Source organism: Diadema antillarum, unplaced genomic scaffold, assembly GCF_040938485.1.
Source record: "Diadema antillarum isolate AM-2024a unplaced genomic scaffold, OU_Dant_1.0 seq00001523_RagTag, whole genome shotgun sequence".
In the NCBI taxonomy this organism is placed as follows: Eukaryota; Metazoa; Echinodermata; class Echinoidea; order Diadematoida; family Diadematidae; genus Diadema; species Diadema antillarum.
Genome location: NW_027272255.1, coordinates 744,397 through 770,481, shown reverse-complemented (window position 1 = coordinate 770,481; position 26,085 = coordinate 744,397). Strand labels below are relative to the sequence as shown.

At 39.0% G+C, this 26,085-nt stretch overlaps 1 pseudogene; it reads right to left on the bottom strand.

Moving 5' to 3' along the window:
• Positions 1 to 26,085, bottom strand: part of LOC139710358 (uncharacterized) — a 112,860-nt pseudogene that overhangs the window by 66,835 nt on the left and 19,940 nt on the right.

Genomic DNA, 26,085 nt, shown 5'->3' with positions numbered 1-26,085 from the left:
TCTCGAGATGAAACTGAGAGTAAGTATAACTCATGGAGGGGCTCCTTCAAACTTACCTGCATCCACATTTAAATTCCAAATCATTCGATTACTCATACACTGTCTATCGACACGGACATTCCCTGCTAATCCCGTCCCATCCCGGCTTTGCGTTGGTGTATTGGTGTGCTCGTAATAGCGCGTAATCAAGGAAAGAGAGAACCAAGGAGATCCAATAATGATTTCCCCCAAATAAAACATCTCCCTCTTGTTCTCCTCCATACCCCCCCCCCCCACTTTCTTTCCCCTCTCTTCGTCTTGCTCTCTCCCTTTCCTCTTACGAACAATAAAACCCCTATACCTTCTCACACCCTGCAAACTGGAAGGAAATAGGGCAATGATAGACGTAATAGGATTTAGTACATCCATACAGCCATAACTCCAAAGAGCTGTATTAAACTACCGTAATTAAAGCAAGGAGAGTCAGCTCATCGCTGTGTTTGAAACAAACAAAAAAATATTCTCATTACATGCACATCCTAGACCAAAAAGGACGTTAACGCTGCACACAGTCTCTAAGAAATAACGTCTTTCTGCTACTTTAAACAGAGTCTCTCTCCGTTCTGGGTGCACTGCGGCATAGTGGATAAGACTCTTGAGGTTCAATCGAAGGTCCCTAGTTCGAATCCCATCAAGTGCGGACGTCTTTGGACAGACCTATTTTTTTCCAGTCATGGCCTCTCCGAATCAGGACTGGTTTATAAAAGAAATGGGCACCTGGCAACGCCAGAGTAATGATAATGGCAGGGACTTCTGGTAAGAGTATCGCCGAGAGTATCAGTAATGATAGATACAGCGCAATATAAATGTACTTTATTAGTATTGGTATCACTGAAGAGGTTACCGAGGATAAAGAAGACCATATAATTTTCATTTTACAGGTGTATTACTAGTATTTTATAAAAGCTGCATGATTGTCACTAAAAGCAAAACGAAAACAGAGACTTAAAACAAAAAAGCACAAACATCGTATAGACTCAGTCGGTTTGGATGCTGTTGTTATGTTAACGTCTATATTTCAGCCATAACCGGGGAGGCTTTAGTATGCCTCGTCGATTTATGTGCACTGACACGGCAATGCACCTGACTCAGTGCATACTACTAACCAAAATCAAATCATCTTTTATCAAAATAAATAAATAAATAAATAAATAAATGAAAAAAAAATATATATATATTTATTTATTTATTTATTTATTTATATATTTATTTATTTATTTATTTATTTATTTATGATCGAAATAAGTTACAGTATTTTAAAACCGAATAGGTCTGTAGGGGTCATTGACACTCCTCCCAGGCTTGTGTGCACCTTGGGTTGTATCATTCAATTTATGGACACGATGTGATGTCACTCCATAAATTACACCAATTTTCCTCAAGGCGAGCGGAATGGTCCGCAGGCATCCAAAGCGAATGTGGACGAAAAATTCATGGAATATTTTTTCTCCTTCGGCTATGATTCACAGTCAGTATCATTCTGATCGAGACTTCCGGATCAGTAGTAAGAGTTATTCTGAAAAGAAAGAGTAAAAAATCTTACAAGCACAACACGTGAATATTTGATCAAAATAGAATTAAAGGTACGAAAGTTTAATGAATGAAATTTGAAAGATTCGCAAATACAATTTAATTGCCAAACAGTTCTTGAACAGTAGATGAATGTACGTAGATGAGCAAGCTGAACGCCTAACAATTTTCTATTAAACCTCGTAAGAAAGAAAAAAACGACAAAAATCAAATTATTTTGCTATAAACGTGTAAAACATATATTATTCCTATAGCTATGAGTAACTTCAATATAATGATCAGTCAATCATTATGATTTAAGGCTGGGGCATAATAGCTTCTGCACGTTGGATTGAACAAAGAAGAAGAAGAAGAAAAAATAAAATTTCAAGATTTGTGTACAAACTATATGGCAAGTTGTAAGGTGATGACACAAACATCACTATTTGCATATTCATATTATCTGTTCAAGGACTGTTTGGTGAAAATTTTAGCGAAACTCAACAAACTCATAAATTCCTTAATTTTTATCCGATTTTGATCAAATTTTCGTTGTTGAGCTCGTAAAACTTCACTTTTTCTTTTCAGATAACTCTAAGCTGGCGCGGAGTTCTTTTTTTTACAGCTAAAATTCCGGACAAAAGCACAGTTTTTTGGAGAAAAAAAAACCGAAAACTTATTCAAACTTCCCATTCTCTCATGAGGATAGACACACCGCGTAAATTTATGAGCCAAAACACATACACACACACAATCAAACACACAAGGCCGACTATGCACCTGAATATACATATATGAGAAACCACACATTCTTTCCATAGACTAAATCACATAATAACACAAATACCATAATACACAACTGTGTTGCAATTTTAAAGCATACGTGATATTTCTCTCAGTTTTGCTTCCATTTTGCGATGACCATATAGTGCAAAACATCAATTACACTCCATTCGCTTTAAGAGAGTATACAGAAGTCAATGTCTGGAGGAAGTTAAACCATTCCTTGTATCAAAACTTATATAATCATTATTAAGGCATTAACACGGGTTTTCAGTGTGACATAACAAACAGTCGGGTGAAACCCTGTGGAAATCGGACAAGAGTGAACAAAAAAAGGACTAGTGGGCACCCTTTTTTGTCTATCGTGGGTATCTAGTAAGATGGCGGTGGGGTCGTCACTTTGTAGGGCAAAAAGCAGTGAAGCACACTACAACATTCATTCATGGATGGCACCTGTGAGTATTATTCGGCTGGTTCAAAAAGAAGCACCTTGGTAGGCACGTATAAACTGCAGATAGCATATATAGCATCATAAGAAGTGAACGACGTTCCTTATTTCCGTGAGAACTCATGGTCCACATTATAGATGCCTAATCAAAATTAAATGCGAGCTGGCAGCGCATAACATTTTCGACGGACATTAGATGGCACCTATTGTTATGAAAATGCGGGTGGTTATTTTCAACGCAGCGCCGTTTGCCGCGTTTCAAGTTCACGGGAAGTTAAGGTTACCTTTGTTGCCAAGGTTTACCGGGGAGGTGGGTTTATTTAGAATCTAATTTCTACGAAATACATCAGATGAAAGGACAAGACGCGAATGCCCATCATGGGATATCTGGACGAAAGTATGTGAGGGTTGTGACGATCTCGACATATAGTAGGCACCTACCTGCTGAAATGGTTTGCCCGATCAAAACCTATTGAGAAAAAACTTTACGGATGGCAAATAATTCTGAAACACTCCCACCTGCACACGGCATTAGGACCTCCCTGGTCAAAACCGATGTGGGTTCATGCCATTTCTGTACAGACTCATGAAGGGAAACATTTAAAAATTCAAGCCATGTTTACGTCTATGCATGGTGGCATGTCACATGGCCATGTGAAGATCTTATCTAACCGATACAACCCCATTAAAATACTGTAACAAGATAACTTTTGTTTAGACTTAAAAAGGACACAGAAATAAAATGAGCTAAAAGGCCACAGAAACTGCCGGAATTCGTTTGAGCTTATCAAAATATTTCCATGGATTAGGATATCACGAAGCAAACTCTAATCCTCACATCAATTTTCGTTCTCCGTTTAATTCATAGCGCTATTATAACATTGTCATATACAGCATTTCGCGTAAGAATGTGCGTCAGCGCACCGTGGTAACGTTATGTACAGTGTATATGCTTTCCTGGATTCCACGATAATCATACGTGTGTATATTACGTGGGTAAATATAGGAACCACCCACACCCCGCTTCCACCCTCCCCCCCCCCCCCCCCCTCAAGAAAAAAAAAAAGAAAAAATAAATAAAAATTGCCGCGGCGCTAATTCACTGTGACATAATGTCATTACATCAAGGTCTGATTATCACTGAAACTGCCAAAATAGCAATTCCTGTATTGGATCTGATTGGGAAGCAACGCACACGCACCGGGTTTTCTAACTTTCAGGCAAAACTGGCGGTAACCATTAATGTGCATTATTTGAAATCTCTTACTAGCTGCACTTTATAGGCACATTTCGACTCAAACTCATTTTGTGTTATAAGGCATTCCCTTGACGATATTCTTATTTAGATAAAATATCCACATACATACTATACATAATCTCAGCACTCTCTACATAGAATACATAAGTTACGAAATATACTTAATATATAATATAACACAGACAGAAAAATTAATGTTACCCAGCCTTGTAATAATGGTATAACGCAAAAATATTGCAAAGGACAAGATAAAATGTGCGCAATCGTTTTGGTCACTTTTATACCGATGCGGACAAATTCTTTCTTCAGCCAGAACTCAGCAAGCGGGAGTTTGACTTCCAAGATGCAGTACGCTGGAATAGGTGGGTATGGTTTCATGCTTTTTATATATAGGACATGTAGGAGGACAGAACGGAATTCGGCCAGACATGATAAAGCGAAAGGCTACTCTATGTATACATCGAAGTTGTTTTCAATACAAATAGAGTAAAATTTAACGACCAAAACGATGGAAGTTTCGGTAAAGTAAGACATCGAACAAGACACTTATTGATTTTGAAATTTTCGTATGTTTTCACGAAGCACATGCAAATTAGGTGAAGTGATAATGTTATCGCTTCACAAGTCTCACAAAATCTTCCCGGAAAATCTCTTTTTATAAACATCATTTTTTTATTACAAGTTATCATATATACAAAAAAGAACACGATTTTATCTACTTACATCCTGATGACTACAATCGTAGAATATCATAGTGAGAACTTTTACAGCCATGGGGGTTATATTTGCCAAGTTATCGACCACCGCAACTGATATCCATGTAGGCACCTACTGCGGAGGTATAGAGCATGTGAAACCATATCGGGGCTGCAGGAAATGATAACGCCATGCATTTTGATCGTATCTGAATATGACCATGCATCATGCGATTAATTTTCATGTGGTCAGATATTCTGGTCTGCGCTTATTAATATATAACACACTGTTGTTGTTGTTGTTGTTGTTGTTGTTGCTGCTGTTTGAAACGGTAATGAAATGCTTCCGCTATCGATACGGAGTACATGTATATACATAATGTGATATTGCTTTCATAACATTATGTTGAGGTCTTACACAATTATGAACACGCACACGAGCGTTACGTTTCAGAAATAAAGGAAAACTTGGAGAAAAAAAAATGCCAATCTTTAAACATGTGGGCTTTGGGTCTATGCTTGACAATGGTACTCAAATGCAAAACGTATATATGGTGTCTAACAACGTGCTTCTATCAGAAGCGAGTCCACGCATCATCTCATCATAAGGCCTACGGAAGACGCATCAAGAAAGGGATGCGAAATCATAAGGTGATCTTTTTGTCTAAGAACTGGAAAGTAATTTTGTGATAATATTGTCGAGAACACTTCGGCATAATCTCTTATCTCGAGGATTTCAGTCCGTGCAGATTGGCAACTACCTTTGATTTCCGAAAATTCAAACGGAGAGAATTTAAATAATGACAAATTAGTGTGCCTTTCCTGTATATCATAGTCATGGGATACCTTTTCGAGATTTTTCGTCATTTTCATGCAGCATTTCACCACCAGCGTCTCTGCGATCCGTCCGTACGCATTCACAACGATCATAGTGATGGGTTGTGACACATACCAGCTACCTGAAATTTCAAAAGGGGTACGGGACGTGCAGAAGTTAGCAGGTTAAACCGGTCTATATTTAGCAAAGGACAAAGGTCCTGTGGAGGATATGAATCCCAGTGCACGATGGGTATATTCAATACGCCACGAATTCGTCTACAAACACATGAGAAGTAGAGGGTTGGAATCTGATGCTCAAACGAACCGTATAGCTTTGGCAGGGCGCACTCAGCCGCGGCCCGATCTCCGGCCGTGGCCGAACTTCCCCGGTCCCCTGCTGCCGACGAGCGGACGGAAGATATTGCTGGGGGCATTTCTGGCGTGTCTGATGGACAATCTACCTGCCCCCTCCTTACTCCAAATGTCTGCGCCCCACCATACAACAATATCAACGGCCACAATCAAATGGCCATCGTATTCGAAAGCATCACCAGCGACAAGCCCATCATTCAAGGGACGGGACTACGCATAAACTCCGATCACCCAGTTTTGTATGTAAGTGTAACTGTCATAATAAAGCTCATTAAGGTATGGTGATTACAGACTGTATACACTATAACAATGCAGGTTTGCTTTACTTGTGGCTGCTCGCCCTAACTAACTTTAGTTCACGATTCGCTCGTTGCTTGTGTACGTTCGAAAATATTCGACGATCCCATTCTGAGCAAGTGATTACGTTATAGATTCTGATGACTGTTGGAAAATAGCTGAAATTAATTGCGAAGTGATTTCAGAGGCAGCAGTGAACTGTTGTCGAAGGTACTGAAGAAAACAATTGCGTTATCATGGCGTAAGCTTAAAAGAAAAGCTTACAAGCTCTACAAACCAAACGGCAAATAGGTCAGAATGTCCTCCTGATCAAAACATGTTTGCCAGAAACCATTTCAACTTGAAGACGCGCTGAGCATCAAAACAATATATCATCATGATATAGGAAATACAAGCAAAAAAGATCACTTCTTCACTTCCAAAATCACAGGTGGTCCGAGCTCTTTTTTGACGTGATATTGCTATAGCAGATGCAATCTTCAGGAAAAAAAAATAAGGAGGAAATTAACAACACTTTAACAGATGGTAGCTAACTTAATACCTTGCGCGAGATCTCGCGAATTTCATTGTCCAAAGCTGAGCATCGTACATGTGCACTTCCAGACGAACAACATACAATATTCCAAGCCAGCAGAAATAAAACAAAATATCGAGTACATGCCGAATACCTCACAACGAAAAATATGCAACAACCTACGCGAGACTCTACGCACTGATACTTTGTATAGCACAACACTATTCTGTCGGCCTCAAGTGATATATTATTCTGAATTAAAGCGTGGTTGTTGCTTTTTCTTTATAATCGTCATGAAAGTGACGCTAGGAAAAAAAAAAGAGAGAAAATAATGTGTGTATATTATGAAAGATAGCATCGGGTACCTTGGAGTAAGACAATAGTCAAAATCCATGCTTATACAGGGGACTCGGTAGCGAGAACAAACGGAGGGGGCAGCTCGCCGGGGATAATTATGAAAAGGCGACGCCATCAAAACAACCACGCACGCTGCACCGCCGTGTAATTTCTGTATGAAATATTGCTTTCCTTCAACAACACCAACAAAAAAAGGGAGGAAGGAGAAGAGGAAAAATACGGCGATTGCCTGGCAGAGCGGGGCTGCAGGCGCTTCATCATCGGCTTATGGCCCGATGAATTTTGCATATGGCTTCTTGCGAGCCGCGGCGAACGAAGCAGGGGTTGTGTAGGAGTAGTAGTTCACGAGCTAGGGTTAATATTTCCATGCTCGAGCGGAGGAAAAGGGGGTGATCCACGGAGCACTCTCGGCCAGAGATCCCTGCGTGATCTGGGTTGAGAGGTGATGCAGAGCAAGGAGGAGGATTTTGACTTGGAATGGAGGTTGTTGGGAAGAAGGGGTGGGGCGAGAGGAGTGGAGCGCTGGTTGACCCCATCCCCCCACCCCTCCTCCTCCCAACGCCCCCTCCTCCTTCCAACGCTCCCCCCCCCCCCCCCCCCCCGTGGATGTAGGAGTCTTGATGACATTGGTTGGTCAGCACGACGTCACGTTCATGTCCCTGATTCCTCGTAAAAGTGTATATTTAAGATTTCATCTCGAAAATAAAATGGGTTGAGGATTGACTGGGCATAAGCAACGTTACTACACAAGGAGAGTATTATGGTGGTAAAAGTTGATGGCAAACCTCCACAAGCGATGCGACTATTCAAAATGTACCATCCCACTCCTTCACCTCCCGTCCCTTGCCAGGACATTACACCATCACCTTGGTTTTCTCAAGGAGGTACGTATATATTATAATGAGTAATAACTCCTTGGTTTCTTCACAAGTGATCTGAAATAAACAGTCTGCTGCATGGTTCTGGTTTAATATCAACCATCCAATCCTTACTACGTTCCCAAGAGTGGCATACAACACGTCAGACTTCTTTTCGCATATAAAAAGAGAAAATCACTAATTGCAAATCCAAAAAGCGCTTTGTTTTGTTTTCGTTTTTTTTTCTTTTTTTCTTTTTTACATCTTGCAGGTTAATTGAGAACTGTCAAATATCCAGTTCTCAATGCGGACATCCTAGTTCAACTGTATCATATTCAATTGGAGTTCAAATCCAATGGTGAATTAATGCAATTCAGATCAAGTTGCGTTTCAAATATTTCAACGCGACATAAACGTGGTTTTAGTGATAAACATCATTTCGATTTTTTTTTTAAAGACAAATTTCCATATAGGCCCTTGTTCGTAACGATATATCATGCATATAGGAAAGTGCCGATTGCATACAGAGAAGATAACGTTGGAGTTCCTTTTACATTTCGGGGCCTAATCCCATGAGATGCATGCCATTAAATCAATGTGCCCAAACTATGCTTTTTCTTCATCAAAATTGGTCCCATATGGTCACAAACAAGCTGTACGGCTCTGCCGGAAATATGTACTTCCGTCATGTTAGTATCGGGCATGTTCACACTCGGTCGTATCGATCAAAGGTTTGCATTAATACTTCTTATCTACCAAAATGTCACGAGTCCGAATAGCTCGAAATTATGAAATACGCATGGTGTCCGAAAATAATTAGCCCTATATAAACGTGCGATTAAGTTTTAAATTGCAGAGTAGCAATGGGCAATAATTATCAAGTACTCACTAAAATTCTCCTTCCTTATCCCTCCCCCAACAAAACACAACAAAACAAAACAGAAGAGGGGAGATAGACCGCGCTCGAGAGGGGGGGGGGGGGGCGGACGGTATACTCAAAATTCTCTTCTGACCATAAGACGAAAAATATAAACACGCGCGGCAACAGCGTCCGACCCAACGTAACGTGCATGATATTGAAAATGAAAGATGTCAAAACAAAGTCGTCTAAAACTTCCTTCGGCACCAGCAGCAAAGCGTGCCAGATAATGGATACCGTACCTTTGGAGGACAACCACCATCTCTCTTTTTTTAATATACGCCGAATTACACATCAACCACAAAAAGAAAGAAAGAAAGAAAAAGGAAAAGAGCATGACGAAGAGATGTACGCTAAAGCGTGGTCGTTTGCTTGTAGAAAATTGAACAGACATGGTTTCATAATGCGCAGACAGAACTCAATTGGATTCGTATTGCCATGGCTACTTCCATTAAAATACCTCACGATACTTGCGCTGTACTTTCTGCGAACTTTGTGAACTCCGGCCGGCCGTTCCACTGGTCACGACTGCATTACGGACGAGAGGGAAAATTATATGTATACATCATATATATTTCCCCACCACCATCAGGCGGCCAGCCTGGCCGGCTTTGGCCGTGCATGCATAGTAATATAAATTCAATTCGGGTGCCGCTGGAGATTTCGGGTGGACGACAGTCGCTGGGCTGCATGCGTGTGTTTCATTTGACGTTTTAACAAAGCATCATCTCCGGATAAGCCATTTATACACCCACTCAGGATGTAAACCAATACATGAAATCAGTGCAAAGCGGGCACACACATGGTCACAAACAATGCTATCGTTTAGCATGAAACAAAAACAAAACAAAAACACACAAGAAGCATACCACCAAAAGAAAAGGAAAGAGAAGAGAACGAAAAGAAGATAGGTACTTTGATCTTGCGCTTCACTCTCAGTGTTATACGCTATCATTACAGAAAACCAAAGCCCAAATTTAAACGTGGATTGAGTGAGAGCAGCAATATTAGTAGAACACATCAGTGAAAGTTTGAGGAAAATCGGACAATTTATTCAAAAGTTGGGGTTTTTTAAGTTTCCGACATCGCTGGATAAGACTACACACTTCATTATGTCATTTTGGACAACAATATGTAAAAAAAAAAAATAATATGAGAATTCCACAAAATTTACTTTTTCAAGAAATATACACATTCCATCGACTTGCTATTGGCATAATGTTAAGGTATAATGTAATTTCCCCCGCTCTCTGAAAGAGGCAAGTCACGTGCTCTTTCGTTATGCTATAGAAAAGTGAAAATATGTTGAATTTCTTTATATTTCATGATTATTGTTGTCCGTAATGACATCATGAAATGTAATAGTCTCCCTATCCAGCCGTGGCGGCAATGAAACTTTAAAAATTCATAATTCTTGACCGCATATTCCTCAAATTTTTACTGACATGTTCTACTAATATTGCTGCTTTCACTTAATTTCACCAAATTTATATTTCGGCTTTGGTTTCCTTTAACGTTGCCTGACGACATAGCTTCACATCTGGTGAAACGATCGATGAAAACAAAGTTGCTTCTATAATGTTCTTGTACATTATATTCGTTAAAAAGTTTCTCCATTATTGTGATATCTATCCATCTACTCCTTCCAGTATTAGTACTTTTGATTTATAAAAGCTTTTACATGCAGTGGCGAATTTCAACATCTGGCAGTTGACGAAGAAATTTGCTTTTGTCATATGAGTCATGATGGCAACACTATACACAATGAATTTCAGTCTTTTTGTATAATTCATTATATGATAGTATTACGTTCATCAGCTCCATTATCTCTAATTTGTAAGATCAGTTATAGACTTTTGTGAATGGGCTACATTTTGCTCTCCCACACACACAAATAAAGATTGTTCTTGTTTCATTTTTGAATGATATTCTATCCTGCACTCACTTCTCAGAGTGGAAGGGGATACATGAGAATATTGGGATAAAAAACTGTCAAACATTGGCGTTTCACATTTTTCACGCCCAGTCCCGTGTGTCTGCCTCCGCGGCGAAAAGTCATTATTGAAGATAACTCATAATGATGCAAACTGACATTACATTGCCATTTTGGTGCGATTCCACCCAAATCTCTGCACGAAAGAAAAAATCACAGTTTTGTTTGGTTTCTTGGATTTTTCTGTTTTTTGATATTTCCATAAATGAAAAATGAAAAATGACGGGCCAGCATTTGCTTGAAACGAATGGCCTGCGTGACACCTGTGAATGTATCTCCATACCACGCAAAACGTCACTATATGCACTGGTCTCGCTGTTTCAGTAATATTGATGAATGCGCTGATTAATGCTGTCACTACCGCTGGAAGCTACACCGCATATGATGTCGACGGTACTTATCGATATCAGTCATGCGAGAGTTAATAAAACATAATAGGGGCTAGAGGAATCACGTGCAAACATTCAGGTAACATGCACAGGTTATATACATTGTTGCCACCATGAGCATGCTGCATGCACGGCTGCCAACGACGCCATGCAGCGGTTTCTAGCATCCGCGCTCTTCGTTTCTAGCGTCGTCTGAGGCAGTCCTGCAAGTTATCAGGCTGAAATAATAATGAGGTTTGACTTCCAGTTCAGAATGGGGAAAAAATATTGAGTTGATGTCCTCTAGTGTTTCCATTGTTTGATTTTCTTCTTAAATATGGAAGGCGCACTGTCACCAGGCCGTGTTATGAAAATAATCACCCTCGGATTTCCTGTCTACTCGTATAATTTAAATGGGGGGGGGGGGGGGGGTGTACGGAAATTTTCGCTACCAAATTACCATGTGATTTCAAGATATACCAAAATTGCAAATGTCTCCACATCGTTATACAACCGAGCATATCACTTAAAAAGGAAACGTGCAACACGTTTGATACAAAATTCTACAACAACAACATCGGAATACCGATTAAACGAAAGTGAAAGGGAGTGTAGATTTATTTCCTTGATCATAATAACAGATCATAACATGACGCCACTTTATGGGGGCACTGTGGTCAAGCGGATGAGATTCTTGACTTTGATATAGAGGTCCCGAGTTCGAGTCCTAGCTGCCAAGTGCTTACGTCCTTGAACAAGATGTTTACACCCACGATGTCCTTCTCAACCCAGGTGCGATAAATGGTACCTGGTAACGCTGGGGTGATAATGATAATGGCAGGGACCTCCGGAAGAATAGTGCTGATATTTATTTATCCAAGGTAAATAAGATATTTTACTATTATCACTACTGGTGTTTCCGTTATGATAATGATGATGATGATGATAACAACAATAATAATAATAATAATAATAATAATAATAATAATGATAACAATAATAATAACAATAATAATATTAATTGTAATAATAGTAATAATAATATTAATTGTAATAATAATAATAATAATGATAATGATAATAATAATACTAATAATAATAATAACAATTATTATTATTATTATTATTATTATTATTAATATCATTATTATTATCATTATTATCATTATTATTATTATCATTATTGTCATTATCATTATTACTATAATTACTATCATTACTACTATTACTATCATCATCATCATTGCTATCATTCTTATCATTCTTATTTATCATTACAAAGATGAATTTACATTTATGAATATGACATTTGTATGACATAATTACAGCGTTAACCATTTCATCAACATGAAAGCAATACGAGTCTAATCATTCATCATTAATATAGGTCGCCTTATCTTCAACTTTATCAATCATACAATTTTGTATGATACTCCATATTCCACGACTTGCACTTAACATAATGTCAAATGTAAGCTTTGTATTATGTATTACATTTTGTTGGAGGGAGTAGAGTATATGACTGAATTGAAATGAACTGAACTGAATTGAATCAGGAAATAAAGCAATTCGAGCAAAAACAAACGATACATTTTTATCATGAACTCACTGAGGTTTCCACAAATAAATCTGGATTTTATCTATCAGTGCACGTAAAGATATCAATAGCCTGGGGCCTTTGTAAGGACCATGGCAAAACGAACTATAAGACGAACAGATATATCATATGGTGTACATAGATAGATAGATAGATAGATAGATAGATAGATAGATAGATGGATAGATATTATTTCTGTATTATATCATTATATATATTATTCATATTATTTCCCATACACGGCTAGAACTTTTGAAATTCTCAATCATAATATGCTGTCTAAACTGAAAATTTTCGTAATTATGTGTTATGCGATATTTCCGACTGTTCAGTCTCTCTCTCTCTCTCTCTCTTTCAATGTGTGTGTATTGTATATATATATATATATATATATATATATATATATATATATATACAAACTCAGTACACGTCAGCTGACATCGTCATACTTTCTTCACCAAATTTAGCTCAAACTGCCTCTTGGTTCGTCAATGTCGAAAAAAAAAAATCACCCCATCAGAAGTTTTAATTTACGTGTTTCTGCATATGGATCTTCTTGTCCCCAGAAGAAGGAAACGATGAATTTGTTCTCATGTCAGGCCATGGTCAGACAGCAAAAGAAAAAAAATGTATTCTACCATGTCCTATCTAGATCTATCCCGCGCGCGCGGTCAACATTGCACCAATGAACGGCCTCGCAGCGGGAGACCCCACACGAAGTGCAGCGGATGTGGGGTATTTCCTTGAATAATGAAGTTCATGGTCCCAACATGACTTCGGTGATCTACATATACGTGTATCACGTGGGATAGAGGCTTTTTTGTTGTTGTTATTGTTGTTTTGTTTTGTTGTTGTGATTTTGTTGCTGGCGAGGATGCTGCAATGCTGTTGTTGTTGTTGTTTCGCTTGGTCTTGTTTTGAGTGAGTAATCCAATGCTTGGGAAACAGCACGATCTTAAAGTATTTATGTTACTGATATTTATGTAGACAGATATTCATAGCCAGAGGGAAATGGGTTGGGAAAGAAACTAAAAGAAGACTTGTTGCTTGAGCTGACTCAGGGCACACTCGATATGGTTTGTTGAGACTGCTTCTAACCGGAGAAAAATTCCCTACACCGTTCATGATGTTGCATGCAGGATGAAGGTACACAAGGTTTTTCATAAATCACCACAGAAAATCGTATCTCATTGTATCTCGAAATTGGTATTTGCAAAGTACTTGGTACTCGCACTATTAAAGCAATTGCCAAGTTTTCTCATTCATATCAGGATGGTCTTATAAAATGCAACACCCCAAACGCAGTGCTCGTGGGAATGTGACGGTCTCTGTGTGTAAATAGCGAGTCGACGCCATTAATTGACAGGCCTACACGTATTTTATGAAATACTATCCCCGTAGACGAAATGATGATTGATGATTATGACGGCGATGATGACGATGATGATGACGATGATGATGACGATGATGATGATGATGATGATGACGATGGTGATAGCAATTTACAATAACAACGATGAATATAGCAGGAGAAATAGCCCAATAACTACAAGATTATCATCTCGCCGACAAAACGTGGTCCAACATACTAATGCCTGCGTAAGTGACTTCGTATACGTATACGTTTTACAAGATCTCAAGAAGGTTTCTGTACTTTTGTGTGTACGCGGATGTTTCACGAAATCCAAGCTTGCATTATGTGATTTATATTCATGGCATAATCAGCCATCCGGATAAATATGATACAGATTTTCTCCAAGGACGTTTTCATTTCTCAAATGGAGAATATTGTTCTTTTTACGTCCACAATAATGAATCGAATTACCCGCTTTTGGGGTTAGCTTGCATACCACATGAATTAAACTGTTTTGCTGTTGTTGTTGTTGTTGTTGTCTTTGTTTTGTTGTTTGTTTGTTTGTTTATTGAATTTCTTTCTGGTAAATGAACCATCTTCTAATTCCAGAAAGATTTTGCTGCTCATTACTGCCTGATTGGAACTTCGCTTCGAGACATGTTATCCTGACGCTAACAAACCACAAAGTCTGCCGAAGACTGTTGTTGAACTCACACAGGACAGATAAACCTAAAGATGTATGATACATCTTGTGTACCAACGGATCCTATTTCGCCTTCAAAATACAGAAGTTGAAATGCGTAGGGATATATACCTGAAGATGAGGGGTGGCTATACTTACGTGTAATGTTTGCGTATTAGGGATGGCGATGGGGGGGGGGGGAGGATTTTGGTGATAGCGAAGAGAGAGAGAGGAAAAAAAAACTGTCGTGATAAGCGAGGTATACGCTCATCCGCGCAGGAGGATGTCAAAATTGTTGCAAACGATTTTAGGTCTCCGAAAACAATATTGATAGTGCAATGCGATATGGGAGACGTAAGCAGAAGACAATAATCCACAATTTAGTGGGTATTAGCCGATAGATGCGGGATTGGAGTGTCCATTAGCTGCAATCATCGTACGGCCAAGCCTACCGCTCGCTCCTCCTGGCATCAGCGTATATGCACCCGCGTGCAGGAAAAAAAAAATTCCATCTTCACTTTCACCTACCACGGTACGATATTTGCCCAGCGTCCATTGCTTTTCAACCCCCCCCCCCCCCCCGCCTTCCCCCTTGCCGTCTTAATAACGCAACGTAACTCATAACGTGCTCTGAGCGAGTATATCACGATTAACTCCACCAAAGGTAACGTTTCAGGTCAAATTAAACCATCCGAACTTCTCTAATGCAAATAATCATGCTTTGGATCTATTTTTTTTCGAAGCCCAACTCCGTAACTTGCAACATGATATTCGTTTACGTTATTTTGCCTCATCATCATAACATTCATTCATAAATACGCATCTATTTTGGTTATTGCAATATCATACAAAATGTCAAGATATATATAAAATAATGTACCGCCAAGTAATATATTCGGCTCTGATACGCTTTGTGAGTCTGATCAGTGATTTATTCCCGCAAAACATGACGCCAGAATTATGAGGTCGAATGCTCCTGACGAAGATCCTGGATGTCACAGCTTATACAGTCTTCCAATTACACTGAGCGGTATATGATATTAGCACGTGTTATCTCACCGATGCTGAAGGCTTTTTATAACCATTGGGACACCCAAGGAAGGTTTGTGTGCGTGTGTGTGTGTGTGTGTATTTTTTAAAACATATACTCTTATAATTTTTGCCTCCCCCCCCCCCCCCCCAAACACACCTACGTTCAATAATACGACAGTGAGAAAAAAAAAAGGCTTGGTCGTGATTATTACGTCCAGATAGAACGAAGCGGTATTAGGTGCAGAGCGCACTGGATTTCCGGGGACAATATCCAGCTTTCTTCCACATAAGAATTAAAATAATCTCATATTGATTTATCAACACAGTGATTCATCGACGAAATAACGAAGGAAGTCGGCCTAGATGAAGAACAGAGTTTATTGATGTCACGGCTGCTTGACGAGTTTGCATTGACAAAATACAATCAAATGTAAACATGACTGCAAGGCAATCAAAACGACACTTATAATATTTTCGTGCACAAGTCTATAAAGCATTTGGTCCAACAACGACAACAAAATGTTCCCATGCACGCTTTTATGGCTCGCCGCTATACAGCACGGGTGATGGCAACTTTTGAGGGGATCCCTCGCCCAACACGTACGTTGTCTGAAACGCACACTGCTTTACCGTGGCGGCATATACGTAGTCATTGCTAGGTTTGTTCGGTCAATGACACCTATTTTTTTTTATACTGTCATTCGTGATTCCTACTACACTATGTACTCAGAAAAGTGCAACACATGAAGTTTGCATAAGAAAATACAAAGAAAAAAAAACTTGTCACGTATTATCAGTCCAAAATGATTTACGGTCTATGTACAGTGAAACCAAGAAAATTCCATAAGAATTATCAATCATCATAATGCTATCATTTCAAACTTGTGCGCCGCTGACTGAGAAAAAAACACATGTAAAGACATATGAGTGATTAACTATAAAATTAGGTTTAGAGTGAGTTTTCGCTGCGTTTATACGATAGAATGTGAAAAAAGAATAGAACACATACTGAATTTGATAAACTCAGTCACTAAAATACTTTGCAGGAAACTGTAACGTTTCTTGAATAGGCTGAGTATTTCTCATTTTGGTTAGGCAACTGTTGGTTTAGCTATTTCTATTTACCTCCTGTAACAATATATATATATATATATATATATATATATATATATATATATATATATATCTTACTTACCTGGTAGTTCTATCGACATAAATGCATTCCCCAATAAATCCCATTGAGCCTTTTAATTTCTGCATTGTTAAACACAGAATTCATATCATGATGACTTAGCCATAAAAGAATGTTTTACCAAAAATCTCGGACTCGGATACGCTGATGGCATTTTCTTGTTGTTGTTGATGTTCTTCTTCTTCGTCGTCGTCGTCGTCTTCTTCTTCTTTCTTCTTCTTCTTCTTTTTCTTCTTCTTCTTCTTTCTTCTTCTTCTTCTTCTTCTTCTTCTTCTTCTTCTTCTTCTTCCTCTTCTTCTTGGTTGCTATAAATTAGAAGGTACAGTTGCGTAACGTTCCTGGGGCCTGTTTCATAAAGATTGAGCGTAAGTTGCAATCAATCGCAAATTGCGTTTCATAAACAACTTTGCGATTGATCGCAAGCAACGCTCAATCTACTGAAACTTACGCTTGATTTTTCTTGAAATCCAGCGTAAGTGTTTTTATGAAACAGGACTTACGCTCTATGTTGAACTTACGCTCGATTTACCGAGTTACGCTCAATGAATCGCGCTTAAGATCAATCGCAACTCTTCATGAAACAGGCCCCGGGTTCACCGGCTTCTAGTTGCATTTCAACCACGTACGATATCGAAATGTCTCCACACCTGCGCATGCCCGTTCTTGAGGATCCAGGGTCTTCGCTCCGTTTTCCACCGACGACGATCCTATCAGAGTCTTCCACTTCAGCTGGACGTCCTGGCAGCGCGTGACCCCAGCAGGTCAACCGGAGGTTAGAGGTCATGCGAGATGTTTCAGCCCCACTAAATCCATGTGGGTATAAACTATGCCGTTTTAACGACTTTATTTACGTATTCTTCGTGCACTTGCACGTGTGGCAGTCCCTACGATCGTGAGCTGTGTTCATTTACGCAGGGGGAGTCGTCTTTTACCCTGGTTTCGGCGTATAACATACGACATTTCGTTCGGCAGATACACCCGCTGCACATGCAGACCCCCTAATAAACCAAAAAGACGTTTTTGACTCAGGTGGTAGTTGAGCTAATGAAAACAGCAGGAAAAAAATATACGAGTACAACTTTTTAAAGGGCTACAACAGGTCATTAGTTTTTTTATACCAGTGCGTATTTTTTTTTGAATAAAGTTCTTTGTAGTTGCTGTTGTTTATTTCTAAAACTCTTGTAAAACTCTTGTAAATTCAGTGGCTCAGGCCAATCAAAAAAGATACAAGAGATGAATGAAATAAGTATTATCACATTACCAATATCAACGACGTCACGTTTCTGTTGATTAAATGCATTGTCGCTTCTCCCAACACCATTTTCCCCTTCTTCATGAACTTTATTACATAAGGTTATATAATCCTCCGCTATAATTTGGGTATTTGCGAATGGGCAGGGTGTTGCGTCATTACGGGATTTGCAAAAAGAGAGAGAAAAAAAAAGAAAAACAACAACAACAACAACTGGGCAGTGAAGCACGGGCAAAGCTGGCACAGATCTGGTCCGGGAAACCCAAATCAACAATAATGGATACTTCCCGAATCTCATTATTACAGCGAGCCAGTTAAAGGAGAAAGTTTGAGGAAAATCAGACAATCCGTTCAAAAGTTATGAATTTTTGAAGTTTTTGTGCAGTACCCGCTGGATGAGAAGACTACTGCAGTGTATGAATAACTTAGATGTCACATGCGTACAACAATATAAGGAAAATATAAAGAGAATTTCACAAAATTCCATCTGTTGAAAAAAGTATACATTCCCCTGACTCGTTACCGACAAATGTTATGGGTAATATTATTCCCCCTGCCTTTAGAAAGAGGCAAGTCAAGTGCTCTTTTATTATGCGAAAAAAGTGAAAATATGTTGAATTTTCTTTTACATTTTCTTTATACTGTTGTACGCATATGACTCACAAGCTGTAGTAGTCTCCTCATCCAGCGGTTCCAAGACAAAAATTTAAAAAATTCATAACTTTTGCATCGATTGTCCAATTTTCCTCAAACTTTCACTGATGTGTTCTACTAACACTGTTGCATTTTCTCAATCCTTATGTTTATGAAGGTGAACTTGTCACTCTCTCCACAGAAGAAACTAGTGTCTTCGCTTCTTTATGTTGTTTTTCTCTTCTTTCTTTCTTTTTATTCTTGCCTCTGTGCGTTTCTCAAGGGGACCTGATTGATAACACGTGTCCGAAAACAAAAACAAAAACAACAATAAACACAAAAATGGTACCACCCTGTCCCGTGTATAATAGCTTTATCTCAACGATTACCTACTTACGAGAAAAGTTTGACACTAAATTGTTTCGACGGGCAAATTTTGTTTCTCTTGCGTCACGTACACACCGCTTAAAAAAACCCCACACATTTGGAGCAGTGATTTTTTCTATTATCTATTTTGTTTCTCTTTGTGCTGGGGTACAAATATTTTTATTATGGCCTTGATAAGACACGTAGAAAGCATACATCGCTGGCCTGTAGCAGGCCTGTTGGGTTGCGGCTACACATGAAGTATAATACCGCATGTTTGTCGATGGCTGATCACATCTTGATGTGTATCACAGCAATCGACAAAACAAACAAACTAACAAACAACAAGCAGACAAAATAAACAAATTAATATAAACAAAAAACGAAGATATCAAGCATTCTTGTTGATGGTATAAGAGCAATGTGTGTTCCTGACACCATGAAAATTGAGGGACAAATTGTACACACGCGGTAATAGTGCAAGGTAGTATAGCATTTCAATACAATCATACATGGGGGGGGGTACAGCAACTGGCTGTAATAATTTTGCTGGTAGAGTTGTATTGGCAAATTTCGTTGTTTTATTTTCCGTAATGAAAGCCGACGTACAGCACAATATTTAGATGAAAGGGATGAGGAAAATTATCTTTGGCTTTCTGTCTCGGATTTCGGCTCGGCATATTACTGTGGGTCCTTTATATTCTGTTGTGTGTATAATAACACAAGGAGAAGTTCAATCATTCCCATCAAACCAATACACCCACGACTAAGAAAAATCAATGCCCAACATAAACATGCGCAGAAATGTTGTCATAACAGTTACACCGGAACACATATATTTCATAAACTTCCCTCTCAAAAAGGCAAACAAATACATACCGTTAGAATGTCTGTCATTGTTCTAAAATCACAATCCCTCTCTTTCTCTCTCTCGCTCTCTTTTCTTTCTTCTCAATTTGGAATACGGACGTTCAAAGCTGGGAAATAGCATTATATGCATGCACGGTTTGGTGAGGCAAACGACAAGAACTAAAACGTCGGTATTCAGACTGAGATCTGCGTTCCGTAAACTAAAATCCGGTCACCGAGTCCTGTCACGGCGCTTTGCTTTCTTCTTGACAATCACACCAGATTTTGCCCGTTACACCGCGTCCTTCGAGTAGCACGATATGCAACAAAGCAAGTTATGCTCCGTTGTGGTTAAATCTAGGTCCACCGTCCCCTGTCATTCATTTCCCTTTCATTTTTTTTTCTTTGGTAATTCCAACAGTGCTTATTATTGATTTGAGTTACGCAAAAGGTAATACTGGGTAACCATGCAGGTCCTATGTTTTCGTTAACAAGTTGCCATTAGATCGATGGCATAGAGAAATAAAAATATAAAATTAAACATCATCAATGAAATGAAAAGCTGGGAAACCATGCAGGTAATATGAAAATCAGATCGACAAAACATTTGTGTGCGGACAGTTACGATATTCCAATTTTGAGGCCATCTTATTGTGTAGGCCTATGAGATCACAAAAAAATAAACGTCTCAGACACGAACGTCACGTGACTTTGTGAAGACATTAATTTTCCGCTTCTTTGTACGTGACTATGTCTCAAGTATAAACCAATACGAACAATATTCTCTTCATTTCGATTTTCCAGAGGTGCTATGACATCATAATATGTTCAAAGACGTTCTAATGTACACAAAAGAAAGACCTATTTTCCATTTTGAATAATTCTTGCCATCAACATGTAGAGTCCGTGTGGGCTTTAGGAGGGGAAATCAAATGCTGTGCTAAGAATAGTAAGGTGATATCACACGACAAGGATTTCATGTACTTGATGCCGCAAAGGAAAAAAAAATCGATGAAGGTCACACTGACACACACAGACACATTGCTCTCATACACGGTATTCATTCAGTTGATTTTGCTCCGTGTGTTCTCATATTCTGTAACTGCTGAGCGCAATCTTGAATTCAAAGAATACACGTTCGTATATGCACATAAAACGACAGAATTGAACACCAGGAATCGCGCCTGGCGCCAAAATGGTGGTTAAATTAGCCACGGACCAGACAAAACATGACACCGTCTGCCTATAAAACACCGTCATTCTATATGACATCTGGGCATGCGCCAACAGTAAAATATTGTAGAGAAGATTCATAGTAATGGTGAAAAAAAATACTGGCTCGGCTAACTGGTAAATCGGCAATCACATGAATTACAAGACCAAAACTTGGTAGCACACGAATAGGTGGCTAGCTGCAGTATGGTAAGGGATTACACAAACGGCGATGCGGGAGGATAGGGCCTACTCGTAGTGCTGTGGTATAAGGAAAAGGGGTTGTACGTTGGTCGAGTAATCGCGCCTCAACGGGCAGCGAATATGAGCCAACGGTAACTGAGCCGAGAGGACGCCGCAGACGTGGGGCTCGAAAATTGCCGTCGTCCGATATAGGGGCGCCAGCGTTTTCTGCACATCGCGATAGGTTGCGGCATTACTATTTTCATCATTGAGTACATGGGAGGGCGGCAATATAATTAAACGAACAGACACATGAAATATAAAGTCACATTTAAGAATATGAAGGAAGTATTATTTTACCTTATGAGGTGATGAGAATCATGACCGTCTACACGGAGTCAGCAGTACCACTTCGTATGTGCCTGCACGATTGCTCGCTGCAAATGAGAAGGATAATCCATGTTATAGACCTATGAAAGACATCGGTTGTGTTGTATGGCATTGATAAACACTGACGATACCATCACAAATTAGTACGATCATGACTGGGCAGAACGAGAGGTGTGCTTCTACCATTGGTCCACCACTACAATTCCACGAACATATTTGAAAATCATTTCATATTCTGTAATAATGTGAACCAGTAACATTTCATAACACGGGTCACTCCGTACACTTGAATCAAAATGGTGTATTATGGCTCATCACAATACTCCTCCGATTCATCGTCAATAACCACGCAGTTTTTTTGCCAAGGAATGCAAGCAAGTTACAAAAGGAAATGCTCAAAACAAAACATTGCGGACTGGAACATGCTGAAATACCGAGTGAAGATACGGAACTAATGTACGCACGAACATTTGCGAACAGAGGGTACGGCCGAATAACTCGTTTAGGAGAGGCGGTGGCGAAAGACGCTCGTGCCAGTGCGCGCCGCATCGACTTCGCCGAGTGTCCGCAGGCGCCAGGCCGGAGCATACGACGCTTCATGCATCGAGCGAGCAACGGGCCGTAAACACGCACAGCCTTGGTAACACACTCATACACTTCCACACACACGCACACACACATACCCCATATACATACACATATACACATTATCCACACACACACACATCACATCATACACACACTCACACACACATACTTATCGTACACGTATGCGACGCTCGGACTCGACTCGGACTCTTCAAGTTTAAAGGGAGTCGTTACCCAAATTCTACTTCGGGAGAATCACTTTGACAGTGCAGAACCGCAAATTCTCACCGTTGGTAGCGTTAAAACGTAGAGCTTTACAGAGCTGTTATAGGAATCGCCATGTGACGTGCAAAGTATTATCGTTTGGGTTTTCAAAATGAAGGTATTTACAGCGCACTTCATCATAAATATTACATATTTTAGCTGTCGGAATAATATATTAGGTCCTACGACTTTGACAAAAGGAAAGACTGGCGTCGAACTGTAATGGTGACGGAAACGTGTGGAGCAATCGTAGAAAATGGAATGAAATCAACAACATGCATGCCATGAGTGCCTCCGTCCAGGTTGAGGCATTTCGATCCAGTGGAAAATAGAATTCCAAACAGATACATGGAAATATAGAAAATATCGTAAAAGGAAGCCTGAGCTTGAATTCAGGCAATTTCTGATCTATAGCTATATACCGTGGGTGAGCAATAACATTAGAATGACAATGACTAACATCTTGAATTGTCATTAACCCTCTGCCTGTTACATTAGTATCTTGTCCATAGATATTTGTGTGGACTTTGTGCACATTTGACTAATTGGCGCACAAAGGTTTAAGGACTGTATTACCACTATGCACATCCACTTCGTATTGACCAGTCGCTGATTTCATTCTTTTTTTAATGTTCTGAATTTCAAATCTGAATGTAATGCATAATTATATCATAACACTGTACATTACACAGCACTCGTAGGTTGAGACTACATGAATTACAATATAGTTCTTCCGCTCTGCCATTTCTGCGAAAATGAAACGAGCAAAGGAATTGCGAATATTTGGTCTGTAAATTATAATCCTCGTTGTGCAAGAAATAAAAAAAAAATCTTGACTATTCCGCGCAGAGTGTTATTCTATTCATCGTGAGATATAAATTATGTTGTAATGGGAAGTAAGTACAATTTATTATGTAGACGACCATGGAGATATGAAGACAGTTAGAAAGAGAGAGATTGACACTAAGTATTGATAACACAGACAGATATACAGATAGATAATTATGATACATACATAATTATATAGGGCTTCAATTAGATATATGGATAGATAGATAGATAGATAGATAGATAGATAGATAGATATATACGGAGATAGAGAGACAGATAGATAGACATATAGATAGATAGATAGATAGATAGATAGACAGATAGATAGACAAATAGATGGATAGATATATAGACAGACAGACAGACAGACAGACAGATAGATAGGATATATAGATAGATAGATAGATAGATAGATAGATAGATAGAGAGATAGAGAGATAAAGAGAGAGAGAGATAGATAGATAGATGGTTAGATAGATAGATAGATAGATAGATAGATAGATAGATAGATAGATAGATAGAAAGAGATAGGTAGATAGATAGATAGAGACAATATAGGAACCTACCGGTAGATGGATAGATATATAATAAGCAGATGGATGGACAGATCAATGAATAGACTGATAGCTACGATAGGGGATTGACGAATGGACCTAGGGAATAAAAGGGGTACGAGACGAGAGAAATGAAGACGAAACACACACGTACTAACACTTGCCAAAGGTATACAATGTTGTCAGGGTCCATGAAAATAATCCCCACACTAACGCATATTTTATAGGAAATGTCCGTCAGGTCCAAGCCGACGGCTCAGGTCGACAAAGGAGCGAATACTGTATACGGATTATGGGCCCGTGTCACAAAGAGGTGCGCAGTTCCTGCACGTTGCAATAAATGCAGTTACCCTGGCAACGCTTTTCTGTGCACAAAGCTGATTGGTTATTGCTTAGCAGCTGTCATGGCAACTGCATTATTGTTGTAAGTTGCAATTGTTGTAAACTGCTTTGCTATAAACGAGACCCTGGAGAGAGAGAGAGAACTTGCTAATTGACTTTGTGCTCGGCACGCAGTCTGGAAAAAGATGAGGAGCTGGCGAGTCCTTTCATTAAAGTGTATCTGAACTGACTTGTGACGCAAAATATCGCTCACCCTGTTTCATTCTGAAATTATATGCCCCGATTCGTGATATAACATAAAACGATGGTCCATGCGAGCATTGACTGTGCTTCGTGTGCAATGAAAATACCAATTGACATTCCGCGTTGAGTATCACTATCCAGAAACGCGACATTGCAACGAGCATCGGAGCTCCATAAGTGGACGCTGTTAAGTACAAGATACCCCACAATTAAATGCACCCATGGCTTTGTTCGTGTGCAGAATACTGACACCAAAGATTGTATGTGAACACATCATGCCGTGAGGATAAGCCCACAACACTGAATCGCATGCGAGAAAGAGAGGGGGGGGGGAATAAGAAACAAAATATGAAAATTCAAATGAATATTCACCAGATCGTTTTCTAGGTATAATATTTGTGAGATAAATCGGAGCTGGTTGGAATTGTGAGAGCTATTTTCAAATCCCAGGTATCCCTATTTCGTTCTTGTCGAAAAAGTTATAAAGATCTAAAGCAAAAAAAAAAAAAAATAAAATAAAACAGAAAGAAAAGAAGTAATAATCATTCCTTTCATACGTGGCATGTGCACAGCGGCAGGAATGAATTAGCTGCAATATATAATTAATGACGCACACCAAAACTAATGAGGAAAAAAGGAGTGAAAAGATAGAGAGAAATAAAGACAGATAGATAGAAATAGATGGATAGATAGATAGATAGATAGATAGATAGATAGATAGATAGATAGATAGATATGGATATATAGATAGATAGATAGACACAGATAGATAGAAAGGTAGATATATAGATAGACAGATAGAGAGATAGGATGATCAATACACAGATAGACAGACAGATAGAAAGATAGACAGACAGGTAGATAGAAAGAAAGATAGATAGATAGATAGATAGATAGATATAAGTATATATGTATACAGAGAGAGAGAGAGAGAGCAGCAAGAGAGAGAGAGAGAGTGATGAGTCGCGTCACTCCCTTGTGAGCTGTCTTGCAATATATATGAAATTATTATGCAATGGCGCACATCTTGGAGAGTAAAAGAAATGAAGAAGAAGAAAACAAAAAGCATGAGAAATCCCTGTTCGCACTGAAACGGAAATAACACAGTTAAAAATGTGCATCTTCCCTTGCTTCTAATACATGGAACAAAAATGATGAGTAGTGCTATCAAAGCTATAACATGAAGTGTAATCTTTAAAAAAAAAAATTCACTCCAAAAATGAATAAACTTGAAAAAAAAATAGAAAAATATTGCCTATATACAGAACAATACAAAAAATGGCAAAAATTGGA